Raw genomic sequence first — 10,000 nt, forward strand, 5'->3', positions numbered from 1 at the left:
TCCATTGGGGTTTCCCCGCGCAGGTTCAAACCCTGCCAACAACGGTAGACTCTCATTGTTTAGCAACCAAGACAAAAATGCTGGAAATATTGTTATCTCACAAATTTATCGTGTTGTGGCTGCCAAATAACAACGACTTTCTGGCGATGGTGGTATAGTGGTGAGCATAGCTGCCTTCCAAGCAGTTGACCTGGGTTCGATTCCCAGCCATCGCACTTATATTAAGCCCAACACTTTCATTTAAATTCTCAAACTCTGGTTGCTACATTACCTTGAAAGTTATTGAAATAACAATCTTTGTCAGGTTGTTGTGGCCGAGTGGTTAAGGCGATGGACTTGAAATCCATTGGGGTTTCCCCGCGCAGGTTCAAACCCTGCCAATAACGGTTGACTCTCATTGTTTAGCAACCAAGAGAAAACAGCTGTAAATATTGTTATTTCACAAATTTATCGTGTTGTGGCTGCCAAATAACAATGACTTTCTGGCGATGGTGGTATAGTGGTGAGCATAGCTGCCTTCCAAGCAGTTGACCTGGGTTTGATTCCCAGCCATCGCATTTATATTAAGACCAACACTTTCACTTACAATCTCAAACTCTGGTTGCTACATTATCTTGAAAGTTATTGAAATAACAGTATTTGTCAGGTTGTTGTGGCAGAGTGGTTAAGGTAATGGACTTGAAATCCTTTGGGGTTTCCCTGCGCAGGTTCAAACCCTGCCAACAACGGTAGACTCTCATTGTTTAGCAACCAAGACAAAACAGCTGGAAATATTGTTATCTCACAAATTTATCGTGTTGTGGCTGCCAAATAACAATGACTTTCTGGCGATGGTTGTATAGTGGTGAGCATAGCTGCTTTCCAAACGGTTGACCTGGGTTCGATTCCCAGCCATTGCAGTTATATTAAGCCCAACACTTTCAATTAAAATCTCAAACTCTGGTTGCTACATTATCTTGTAAGTTATTGAAATAACAATCTTTGTCAGGTTGTTGTGGCCGAGTGGTTAAGGCGATGGACTTGAAATCCATTGGGGTTTCCCCGCGCAGGTTCAAACCCTGCCAACAACGGTAGACACTCATTGTTTAGCAACCAAGAGAAAACAGCTGTAAATAAACTTCACAAATTTATCGTTTTGTGGCTGCCAAATAACAATGACTTTCTGGCGATGGTGGTATAGTGGTGAGCATAGCTGCCTTCCAAGCAGTTGACCTGGGTTCGATTCCCAGCCATTGCAGTTATATTAAGCCCAACACTTTCATTTACAATCTCAAACTCTTGTTGCTACATTACCTTGAAAGTTATTGAAATAACAATATTTGGCAGGTTGTTGTGGCCGAGTGGTTAAGGCGATGGACTAGAAATCCATTGGGGTTTCCCCGCGCCTGTTCAAACTTTGCCAAAAACTGTAGATTCTCATTGTTTAGCAACCAAGACAAAACATCTGGAAATATTGTTATTTCACAAATTTATCGTGTTGTGGCTGCCAAATAACAATGTCTTTCTGGCGATGGTGGTATAGTGGTGAGCATAGCTGCCTTCCAAGCAGTTGACCTGGGTTCGATTCCCAGCCATCGCAGTTATATTAAGCCCAGCACTTTAATTTACATATCTGCCTTCCAAGCAGTTGACCTGGATTAGATTCCCAGCCATCGCAGTTATATTAAGCCCAACACTTTCATTTACAATCTCAATCTCTGGTGGCTACATTATCTTGAAAGTTATTGAAACAACAATATTTATCTGGTCGTTGTGGCCGAGTGGTTAAGGCGATGGACTAGAAATCCATTGGGGTTTCCCCGCGCAGATTCAAATCCTGCCAGCAACGAAAAACTGCTTTTCATGTCCATGGAACTATCACTGTTCAGCAGCATACCGATGCAACAGCTTAGCCGATACGAATCGTAAGGTGAAATGTCTGTTTCAAAGATTCAGTCAATTGCGCAAGTTTGACATGCTTGTACTCAGTGTTAATGTAGATATGTAGAAAGCTTCAAGTATGTGTTACATTACTTTTGGTAAACCGTCTATTCTTTTCTTCCCCTCTTTTCATTCTGTTCAACTTCGGCACTCTACTAAGTATTCCACATTTGTCGCATTTTTGCAGCCACATTTCACTGGTTTTGGGGCGATGGTGGCATAGCTGCCTTCCAAGCAGTTGACCTGGGTTCGATTCCCAGCCATCGCAGTTATATTAAGCCCAGCACTTTAATTTACATAGCTGCCTTCCAAGCAGTTGACCTGGGTTCGATTCCCAGCCATCGCAGTTATATTAAGCCCAACACTTTCATTTACAATGTCAAACTCTGGTTGCTACATTATCTTGAAAGTTATTGAAATAACAATATTTGTCAGGTTGTTGTGGCAGAGTGGTTAAGGCGATGGACTTGAAATCCATTGGGGTTACCCCACGCAGGTTCAAACCCTGCCAATAACGGTTGACTCTCATTGTTTAGCAACCAAGACAAAACAGCTGGAAATATTGTTTTTTCACAAATTTATCGTGTTGTGGCTGCCAAATAACAATGACTTTATGGCGATGGTGGTATAGTGGTGAGCATAGCTGCCTTCCAAGCAGTTGACCTGGGTTTGATTCCCAGCCATCGCAGTTATATTAAGCCCAACACTTTCATTTACAATTTCAAACTCTGGTTGCTACATTATCTTGAAAGTTATTGAAATAACAATAGTCGTCAGGTTGTTGTGGCCGAGTGGTTAAGGCGATGGACTAGAAATCCATTGGGGTTTCCCCGAGCAGGTTCAAACCCTGCCAACAACGGTACACTCTCATTGTTTAGCAACCAAGACAAAAATGCTGGAAATATTGTTATCTCACAAATTTACCGTGTTGTGGCTGCCAAATAACAAAGACTTTCTGGCGATGGTGGTATAGTGGTGAGCATAGCTGCCTTCCAAGCAGTTGACCTGGGTTCGATTCCCAGCCATCGCACTTATATTAAGCCCAACACTTTCATTTAAATTCTCAAACTCTGGTTGCTACATTACCTTGAAAGTTATTGAAATAACAATCTTTGTCAGGTTGTTGTGGCCGAGTGGTTAAGGCGATGGACTTGAAATCCATTGGGGTTTCCCCGCGCAGGTTCAAACCCTGCCAATAACGGTTGACTCTCATTGTTTAGCAACCAAGAGAAAACAGCTGTAAATATTGTTATTTCACAAATTTATCGTGTTGTGGCTGCCAAATAACAATGACTTTCTGGCGATGGTGGTATAGTGGTGAGCATAGCTGCCTTCCAAGCAGTTGACCTGGGTTTGATTCCCAGCCATCGCATTTATATTAAGACCAACACTTTCATTTACAATCTCAAACTCTGGTTGCTAATTATCTTGAAAGTTATTGAAATAACAGTATTTGTCAGGTTGTTGTGGCAGAGTGGTTAAGGTAATGGACTTGAAATCCTTTGGGGTTTCCCTGCGCAGGTTCAAACCCTGCCAACAACGGTAGACTCTCATTGTTTAGCAACTAAGACAAAACAGCTGGAAATATTGTTATCTCACAAATTTATCGTGTTGTGGCTGCCAAATAACAATGACTTTCTGGCGATGGTTGTATAGTGGTGAGCATAGCTGGCTTCCAAGCAGTTGACATGGGTTTCGATTACCAGCCATCGCAGTTATATTAAGCCCAACACTTTCATTTACAATCTCAATCTCTGTTTGCCATATTATCTTGAAAGTTATTGAAACAACAATATTTATCAGGTTGTTGTGGCCGTACCCTCCAGCGGCAGGCCGCTACTGGAGTCCTAACAAGTTCCTACCAGGTCCTAACAAGTTCCTACCAAGTCCTAACAAGTCCTAACAAATCCTAACAGGTCCGACCTGAAGTCCTAACACATCAAACGAAAGTCCTACCCGCAGTCCTAACAGCTGTTAGGACTGCGGGTAGGACTTGAGGATTGGCTAGCGGGTGTCACGTCACGACAGCGTCATCAATAGTCCCGCCCCTTCTCTACCTGTCTCATCCATCTGAGAATAAATACCGGTACCTTGTCGAGCAAAACAGTAAGAAGAGCGAGAGGAAAACAGTAAGTAAAATGATTCTCTGGGCGGCTATTACACAACTTTATGTCGCTGTTGCTGTCGTGTTATTATTGTGTCAGACGCTGAACTCTTGCCACCGCTAATATCAGTGCCGTGTATTCACGTAACTAACGTTACGATAAGATGTACGGCGATTTATATGTCCGACAATTGCGGAGATTTACTGTGTTTGCGCGGCAACAGTAACAAAGGACATTAGCAAGTTATAACTAACATGCAAAACTACACATAGACGTGTAAAGACAGGAACAACATACAGTATGAATGTATTAAACTAGACATACATGTGTAAAGACAGGAACAACATACAGTATGAATATATTAAACTGCACATACATGTGTAAAGACAGGAACAACATACAGTATGAATGTATTAAACTAGACATACATGTGTAAAGACAGGAATAACTTATTTATGAATGTATTCAATTAGACATAGATGTGTAAAGATAGGAACATTTATGCAGTATGAGTATATTTACAGTGAATGCCATTAGCCAAACAAATCTACGTCACCTTAATGCATTTACTAAACCTCCGGTTTCATCTGATATTAATGCAGCTGTTTTCATATTTGCAGATATGACTAAGACGGGTAAACCAGACTCATACTGGGAAGGTATCATGTACCAGTATGCCCAGGGAAAGTACCGGTTTTCCACAGGAAAGAAGCCGGGGTCTAAGAAGTGGAAGGCTGTCATGCAGCTCATCAGAGCCTGTCCCTTGACTCCTATCTTCAACCTACCAATCCGCAGGGTAGACATCTTCGGGGCACAAATTGCCTGCAAATGTAGATATCATATGGTAAGCAATAATAATATATTTTCTAAAGATGTATTCAACATAAACCAATGTGTAGCTACATTTATAGCATGTAAACTGGACAATATATTATCATTTTAGCTCAGCTTGTATTGAATCACAATTGTGATTAATGAAATACACTTATCTTCCGACAAAGGGAAATAACTAAACTCTTTCTTCACAGTCAGGTGCACCAGGGAGTCAGCAAAGACAGACAATAGACGTTGTATATCTTTGGCATGACTCATACTCCTTACATGTCTTCTTTTAAAATGTAGTTTCTATAATCTCTAACATTTTGTATCTTTTAAGGCTGGAGGTCTAATGCAATGCACACTCAGATGTACATGCTTGAGGGTAGTTCCAGATGGAACATGAACCGAGCCCATGAAGCTGTGGGTATGAGGGGTGCATCGCAAACAAAACTCTATAACATCCGCCTGATGTCCAACATCAATGACCTCAGCAACAATGTCCTCGGCAATCCGCTCATGCCAGAATTCATTCCCCCTGGGAGACCCACTGGTAAGATACACCAAGAGAACTCATTGTCCTTGCAACCACAGCTTCACTACTACACATTCAACAAATTATCCTTTTGCTCTAATGGGAATATGTCTAGTACTCTGTATTCAAAATGCTTCTTTTTCTTTTTATGATGATTCTTTAGGTGAGCGCATTGCTGTCGAATATTTGTTGGAGCAGTCGGACAGAGGAGACTTGCTGAGTTCAGAACAGAATTGTGAACTTGGCAACATTCTACCTGATGCGCTGGACGAAGTTCAGGAGGATGAGTTTCTGGATGTCACAGTAAGTGACGCAGCGGACATCCTAAGTCGGACTCCACCTGAGGCCCCCCAGTATGCAGCAGAGTTGGAGATTTCACCCCCTCACAGTCAACCATTTCTCCACAGTGACCATTCAAACACATCATCTTACATATCCCCTGAGGTAATTTGACAATGACATGATCATTTGAAAGTTATTGATTTACATATGCTATGAATTTGATATTTTATTTATTATCGCTATTTGTCTTTCTGCTGCGTGCTTCTATAACAAGGAATTGTGTAAACAGGCAATTTTATAATGCAATTTCTCCCCATTACAAATTTCTAGGAAAGAAGTTCTGATGTCCGCAGTGTCTCTGAAAGTCCCGACAGTCCAGCCAGAAGTGTACACAGTGAGGACAACTCCTTGAGTGGACCAAGCACTTCATCTCAGGTAATTTAACTAAACGCTTAGTGTGTCCAGCACAATTAGATTTTATATTTATATAACCCTGACCCCTAGTGTTAGCTATACTGTATAACAGGTGCTCCAGTGCAAATATTTGCCATTTACTTAATGACCTGTAATAGCTTTCTAAACAATTTTTACAGTTGCATTTTGTCAATTTGTGTATAATATATAGACATTTCTCCATATTCTTAATTTCTCAGGAAAGCCGATCTGATGTCAGGGGTTTTCCTGGATGGGAGGTGGTTGATAAATTGGCAGGCTATCTTGTCAACCTAAACCGCACCATAACAGCTTTGTCAGCCTCAGAGACAGATGACATTGTGCGGCTGTACTCAAGTCTTCACGCCATGGACCAGACGCTGACAAAATACTCGCTGAAATGTAAGCGGAAGACCTTGGCTGGGCCGTGGAGAGCATCCAGGAAACGCAGTGGCTCTGCACCTGGTCAGCAAGCGGCTGAAAGGTAAACTGCACTATAGTGGATGCACACATAATCACGAGTCTGATACTTATTTTTAATTCAATGTTACATTAAAGCAATATCACACAAGACCAATAATGTTGGTCTGTAAATCCTTTTTACACTGTTCAGTAAGATACTGTAACCGTGAAGTGGGGTTATACTTACTATAATGACTCATAACACATTTTTTTTTCTTTACATTAATATACTGTCTGCTGTGCAATATTGATCATGTCATCTTTTCCTTCCTAGACTGTTCATGACCCATGGCCAGGCTGCCCAGAGACCTGACAGCAACAGAATCTCTGAGTGTGTTTCCCTCAGGCTGTTGAAGGAATATCAGTGTGCCAGAAATAGGCCAAGAGACTGCAAGGGTAAAACTTTACCAATTCCCCAGTCCATCGTCCACACATACCAGCACATCAAACAACTGCTAGAGGACAGCCGGGTGATTCAGGACCAAACCACCTTGGTGCTGGTAACGGTCAACAACACCACAGTATCTTCTTGGTGAGATACATGTTTTGACTTCCTCTATGTACATTTCCGCATTGCGGGACTAATAACAGACTTCTTATTCTTATAAGGAATAGATGTATTGATGTAGCTAAACATTTTGCTGTGTGTCTTTTCCAGGTTGCATGAAAGGCAGAAAAGAACGGGTCGAGACTCTTTGCTGCAAGGGGTCCATCTTCCACAGACAGTCTCTACGGCGCAGGACGCCTTGCCCGAGGCACGAGAGCTCCCTACTGCACATGTGGAGCATGGACATCAGGCTATGGAGTTTCAGGAGCCAGATAATCGTGAAGGCGAGGCAGTGATATGCCGGCGCCACAGTGTCAGGGCTGGCACAGCACCGCTCTTTCCTGATTCACAGGCATGGCCTGGTCTTTCTGCTCCACCCTCATATCAGCAGGGTCAACTGCCACTGCATCCCCCACCGTCCTGGTCCACATTTGGGCAGCACCAAGTACCGCCATCCCAGTCACCTGCCTGGTCCATATATGGGCAGCACCAAGCACCGCCATCCCAGTCACCTTCCTGGTCCACATATGGGCAAGGCCAAGTACCGCCATCCCAGTCAGCAGGGCCTTCCTCATACCAGCAAAGTGCCATATCCTCAGCTCCATACCCTGGCTGGACCTTTCAAAATCCAACACTCCCCCCTCAGCATAACTACCATTCAGCCCTGTATCACCACTTCTCTGGGCCCCCATATCCAGTACCAACACAAACAGCAACAGCAACAGTAACAGCACCATCATCATCAGCTCAATCACAAGACGAATTAAATCGTCACCGAAAGTGGAGACAACAAAAGGCAGCAAGCGAAGACCAGGAGCGTGTGGTAAGGGGGCAGCAACCAAAAAAGAGGCAACGCAAAGAGGACTATCATTATGTCTGCAAAACGTGTGGCCTGGCTAAAAACAAAAGCACTGGTCACACCCAGATAAGGGGAAAGTGGTATTGTCCAGCTTCTGGACAGAACATCTTAGAATGGAGATATTCTGTTGAAAAACAATAAACAATTATCCCTCTCCTGTACCTTTTGTATATATTCACCTTTTGTAAATGTAAGTGCCTTTTTGATATACCTTGTTTATAGTTAACAATAAAAGAATTCTGAGAAGTTTACCTGTCTATTTATTATTGCTATGCATTATATCTATGAACAGAAAATTATTTAGTGTAAAGATAATGACATATATCAGTTTTATCTCCTCTTTCCCCTCTTTTCCCTCTTTCCCCTCTTTTGCCCTCCTTTTCCTTCCTTTGCCCCCCCATGGCAGTCCCTTTTGCCCCATTTTTGGCCGAGTGGTTAAGGCGATGGACTAGAAATCCATTGGGGTTTCCCAGCGCAGGTTCAAATCCTGCCAGCAACAAAAAACTTCTTTTCATGTCCATGGAGCTATCACTGTTTAGCAGCATACCGATGCAACAGCTTAGCCGATACGAATCGTAAGGTGAAATGTCTGTTGTTTCAAAGACTCAGTCAATTCAGTCAGGTTGTTGTCGCCGAGTGTTTAAGGCGATGGACTAGAAATCCATTGGGGTTTCCCCGCGCAGGTTCAAACCCTGCCAATAACGGTAGACTCTCATTGTTAAGCAACCAAGACAAAACAGCTGGAAATATTGTTATCTCACAAATTTATCGTGTTGTGGCTACCAAATAACCATGACTTTCTGGCGATGGTGGTATAGTGGTGAGCATAGCTGCCTTCCAAGCAGTTGACCTGGGTTCGATTCCCAGCCATTGCAGTTATATTAAGCCCAACACTTTAATTTACATAGCTGCCTTCCAAGCAGTTGACCTGGGATCGATTCCCAGCCATCGTAGTTATATTAAGCCCAACACTTTAATTTACATAGCTGCCTTCCAAGCAGTTGACCTGGGTTCGATTCCCAGCCATCGCAGTTATATTAAGCCCAACACTTTAATTTACATAGCTGCCTTCCAAGCAGTTGACCTGGGTTCGATTCCCAGCCATTGCAGTTATATTAAGCCCAACACTTTCATTTACAATGTCAAACTCTGGTTGCTACATTATCTTGAAAGTTATTGAAATAACAATATTTGTCAGGTTGTTGTGGCCAAGTGGTTAAGGCGATGGACTAGAAATCCATTGGGGTTTCCCCGCCTCGCAGGTTCAAACCCTGCCAACAACGGTAGACTCTCATTGTTTAGCAACCAAGACAAAACAGCTGGAAATATTGTTATCTCACAAATGTACTGTGTTGTGGCTACCAAATAACCATTTCTTGCTGGCGATGGTGGTATAGTGGTGAGCATAGCTTCCTTCCAAGCAGTTGACCTGGGTTCGATTCCCAGCCATCGCAGTTATATTAAGCCCAACACTTTAATTTACATAGCTGCCTTCCAAGCAGTTGACCTGGGTTCGATTCCCAGCCATTGCAGTTATATTAAGCCCAACACTTTCATTTACAATGTCAAACTCTGGTTGCTACATTATCTTGAAAGTTATTGAAATAACAATATTTGTCAGGTTGTTGTGGCCAAGTGGTTAAGGCGATGGACTAGAAATCCATTGGGGTTTCCCCGCCTCGCAGGTTCAAACCCTGCCAACAACGGTAGACTCTCATTGTTTAGCAACCAAGACAAAACAGCTGGAAATATTGTTATCTCACAAATTTACTGTGTTGTGGCTACCAAATAACCATTTCTTGCTGGCGATGGTGGTATAGTGGTGAGCATAGCTTCCTTCCAAGCAGTTGACCTGGGTTCGATTTCCAGCCATCGCAGTTATATTAAGCCCAACACTTTAATTTACATAGCTGCCTTCCAAGCAGTTGACCTGGATTAGATTCCCAGCCATCGCAGTTATATTAAGCCCAACACTTTCATTTACAATCTCAATCTCTGTTTGCCACATTATCTTGAAAGTTATTGAAACAACAATATTTATC

At 42.6% G+C, this 10,000-nt stretch overlaps 18 non-coding genes across 18 annotated transcripts in view; all 18 read left to right on the forward strand.

Annotated features, from left to right (window-relative positions):
- trnas-aga (transfer RNA serine (anticodon AGA)) overlaps nt 1-44 on the forward strand; it is an 82-nt gene extending 38 nt beyond the window's left edge. The window contains exon 1 of the tRNA in view: nt 1-44. This exon is cut by the window's left edge and continues 38 nt beyond it. This is a non-coding gene — a tRNA (tRNA-Ser).
- A 99-nt stretch (nt 45-143) lies between these two features.
- On the forward strand, nt 144-215 carry trnag-ucc (transfer RNA glycine (anticodon UCC)). Its single transcript has one exon. It is a non-coding gene; the product is annotated as a tRNA-Gly (tRNA).
- An 89-nt stretch (nt 216-304) lies between these two features.
- On the forward strand, nt 305-386 carry trnas-uga (transfer RNA serine (anticodon UGA)). The gene has a single exon. It is a non-coding gene; the product is annotated as a tRNA-Ser (tRNA).
- A 260-nt stretch (nt 387-646) lies between these two features.
- trnas-uga (transfer RNA serine (anticodon UGA)) lies at nt 647-728 on the forward strand. Its single transcript has one exon. It is a non-coding gene; the product is annotated as a tRNA-Ser (tRNA).
- A 260-nt stretch (nt 729-988) lies between these two features.
- Nucleotides 989-1,070, forward strand: trnas-uga (transfer RNA serine (anticodon UGA)). Its single transcript has one exon. It is a non-coding gene; the product is annotated as a tRNA-Ser (tRNA).
- Nucleotides 1,071-1,165: 95 nt separating this feature from the next.
- On the forward strand, nt 1,166-1,237 carry trnag-ucc (transfer RNA glycine (anticodon UCC)). Its single transcript has one exon. It is a non-coding gene; the product is annotated as a tRNA-Gly (tRNA).
- Nucleotides 1,238-1,507: 270 nt separating this feature from the next.
- On the forward strand, nt 1,508-1,579 carry trnag-ucc (transfer RNA glycine (anticodon UCC)). Its single transcript has one exon. It is a non-coding gene; the product is annotated as a tRNA-Gly (tRNA).
- Nucleotides 1,580-1,746: 167 nt separating this feature from the next.
- On the forward strand, nt 1,747-1,828 carry trnas-aga (transfer RNA serine (anticodon AGA)). Its single transcript has one exon. It is a non-coding gene; the product is annotated as a tRNA-Ser (tRNA).
- A 527-nt stretch (nt 1,829-2,355) lies between these two features.
- On the forward strand, nt 2,356-2,437 carry trnas-uga (transfer RNA serine (anticodon UGA)). The gene has a single exon. It is a non-coding gene; the product is annotated as a tRNA-Ser (tRNA).
- A 260-nt stretch (nt 2,438-2,697) lies between these two features.
- Nucleotides 2,698-2,779, forward strand: trnas-aga (transfer RNA serine (anticodon AGA)). Its single transcript has one exon. It is a non-coding gene; the product is annotated as a tRNA-Ser (tRNA).
- Nucleotides 2,780-2,878: 99 nt separating this feature from the next.
- Nucleotides 2,879-2,950, forward strand: trnag-ucc (transfer RNA glycine (anticodon UCC)). The gene has a single exon. It is a non-coding gene; the product is annotated as a tRNA-Gly (tRNA).
- Nucleotides 2,951-3,039: 89 nt separating this feature from the next.
- trnas-uga (transfer RNA serine (anticodon UGA)) lies at nt 3,040-3,121 on the forward strand. Its single transcript has one exon. It is a non-coding gene; the product is annotated as a tRNA-Ser (tRNA).
- A 259-nt stretch (nt 3,122-3,380) lies between these two features.
- Nucleotides 3,381-3,462, forward strand: trnas-uga (transfer RNA serine (anticodon UGA)). The gene has a single exon. It is a non-coding gene; the product is annotated as a tRNA-Ser (tRNA).
- Nucleotides 3,463-8,372: 4,910 nt separating this feature from the next.
- On the forward strand, nt 8,373-8,457 carry trnas-aga (transfer RNA serine (anticodon AGA)). The gene has a single exon. It is a non-coding gene; the product is annotated as a tRNA-Ser (tRNA).
- Nucleotides 8,458-8,580: 123 nt separating this feature from the next.
- trnas-aga (transfer RNA serine (anticodon AGA)) lies at nt 8,581-8,662 on the forward strand. Its single transcript has one exon. It is a non-coding gene; the product is annotated as a tRNA-Ser (tRNA).
- Nucleotides 8,663-8,761: 99 nt separating this feature from the next.
- Nucleotides 8,762-8,833, forward strand: trnag-ucc (transfer RNA glycine (anticodon UCC)). Its single transcript has one exon. It is a non-coding gene; the product is annotated as a tRNA-Gly (tRNA).
- A 323-nt stretch (nt 8,834-9,156) lies between these two features.
- Nucleotides 9,157-9,241, forward strand: trnas-aga (transfer RNA serine (anticodon AGA)). The gene has a single exon. It is a non-coding gene; the product is annotated as a tRNA-Ser (tRNA).
- A 338-nt stretch (nt 9,242-9,579) lies between these two features.
- Nucleotides 9,580-9,664, forward strand: trnas-aga (transfer RNA serine (anticodon AGA)). Its single transcript has one exon. It is a non-coding gene; the product is annotated as a tRNA-Ser (tRNA).
- Nucleotides 9,665-10,000: the final 336 nt, after the last annotated feature.

The sequence above is a fragment of the Platichthys flesus genome, chromosome 18, assembly GCF_949316205.1.
Source record: "Platichthys flesus chromosome 18, fPlaFle2.1, whole genome shotgun sequence".
NCBI classification, from domain to species: domain Eukaryota; kingdom Metazoa; phylum Chordata; class Actinopteri; order Pleuronectiformes; family Pleuronectidae; genus Platichthys; species Platichthys flesus.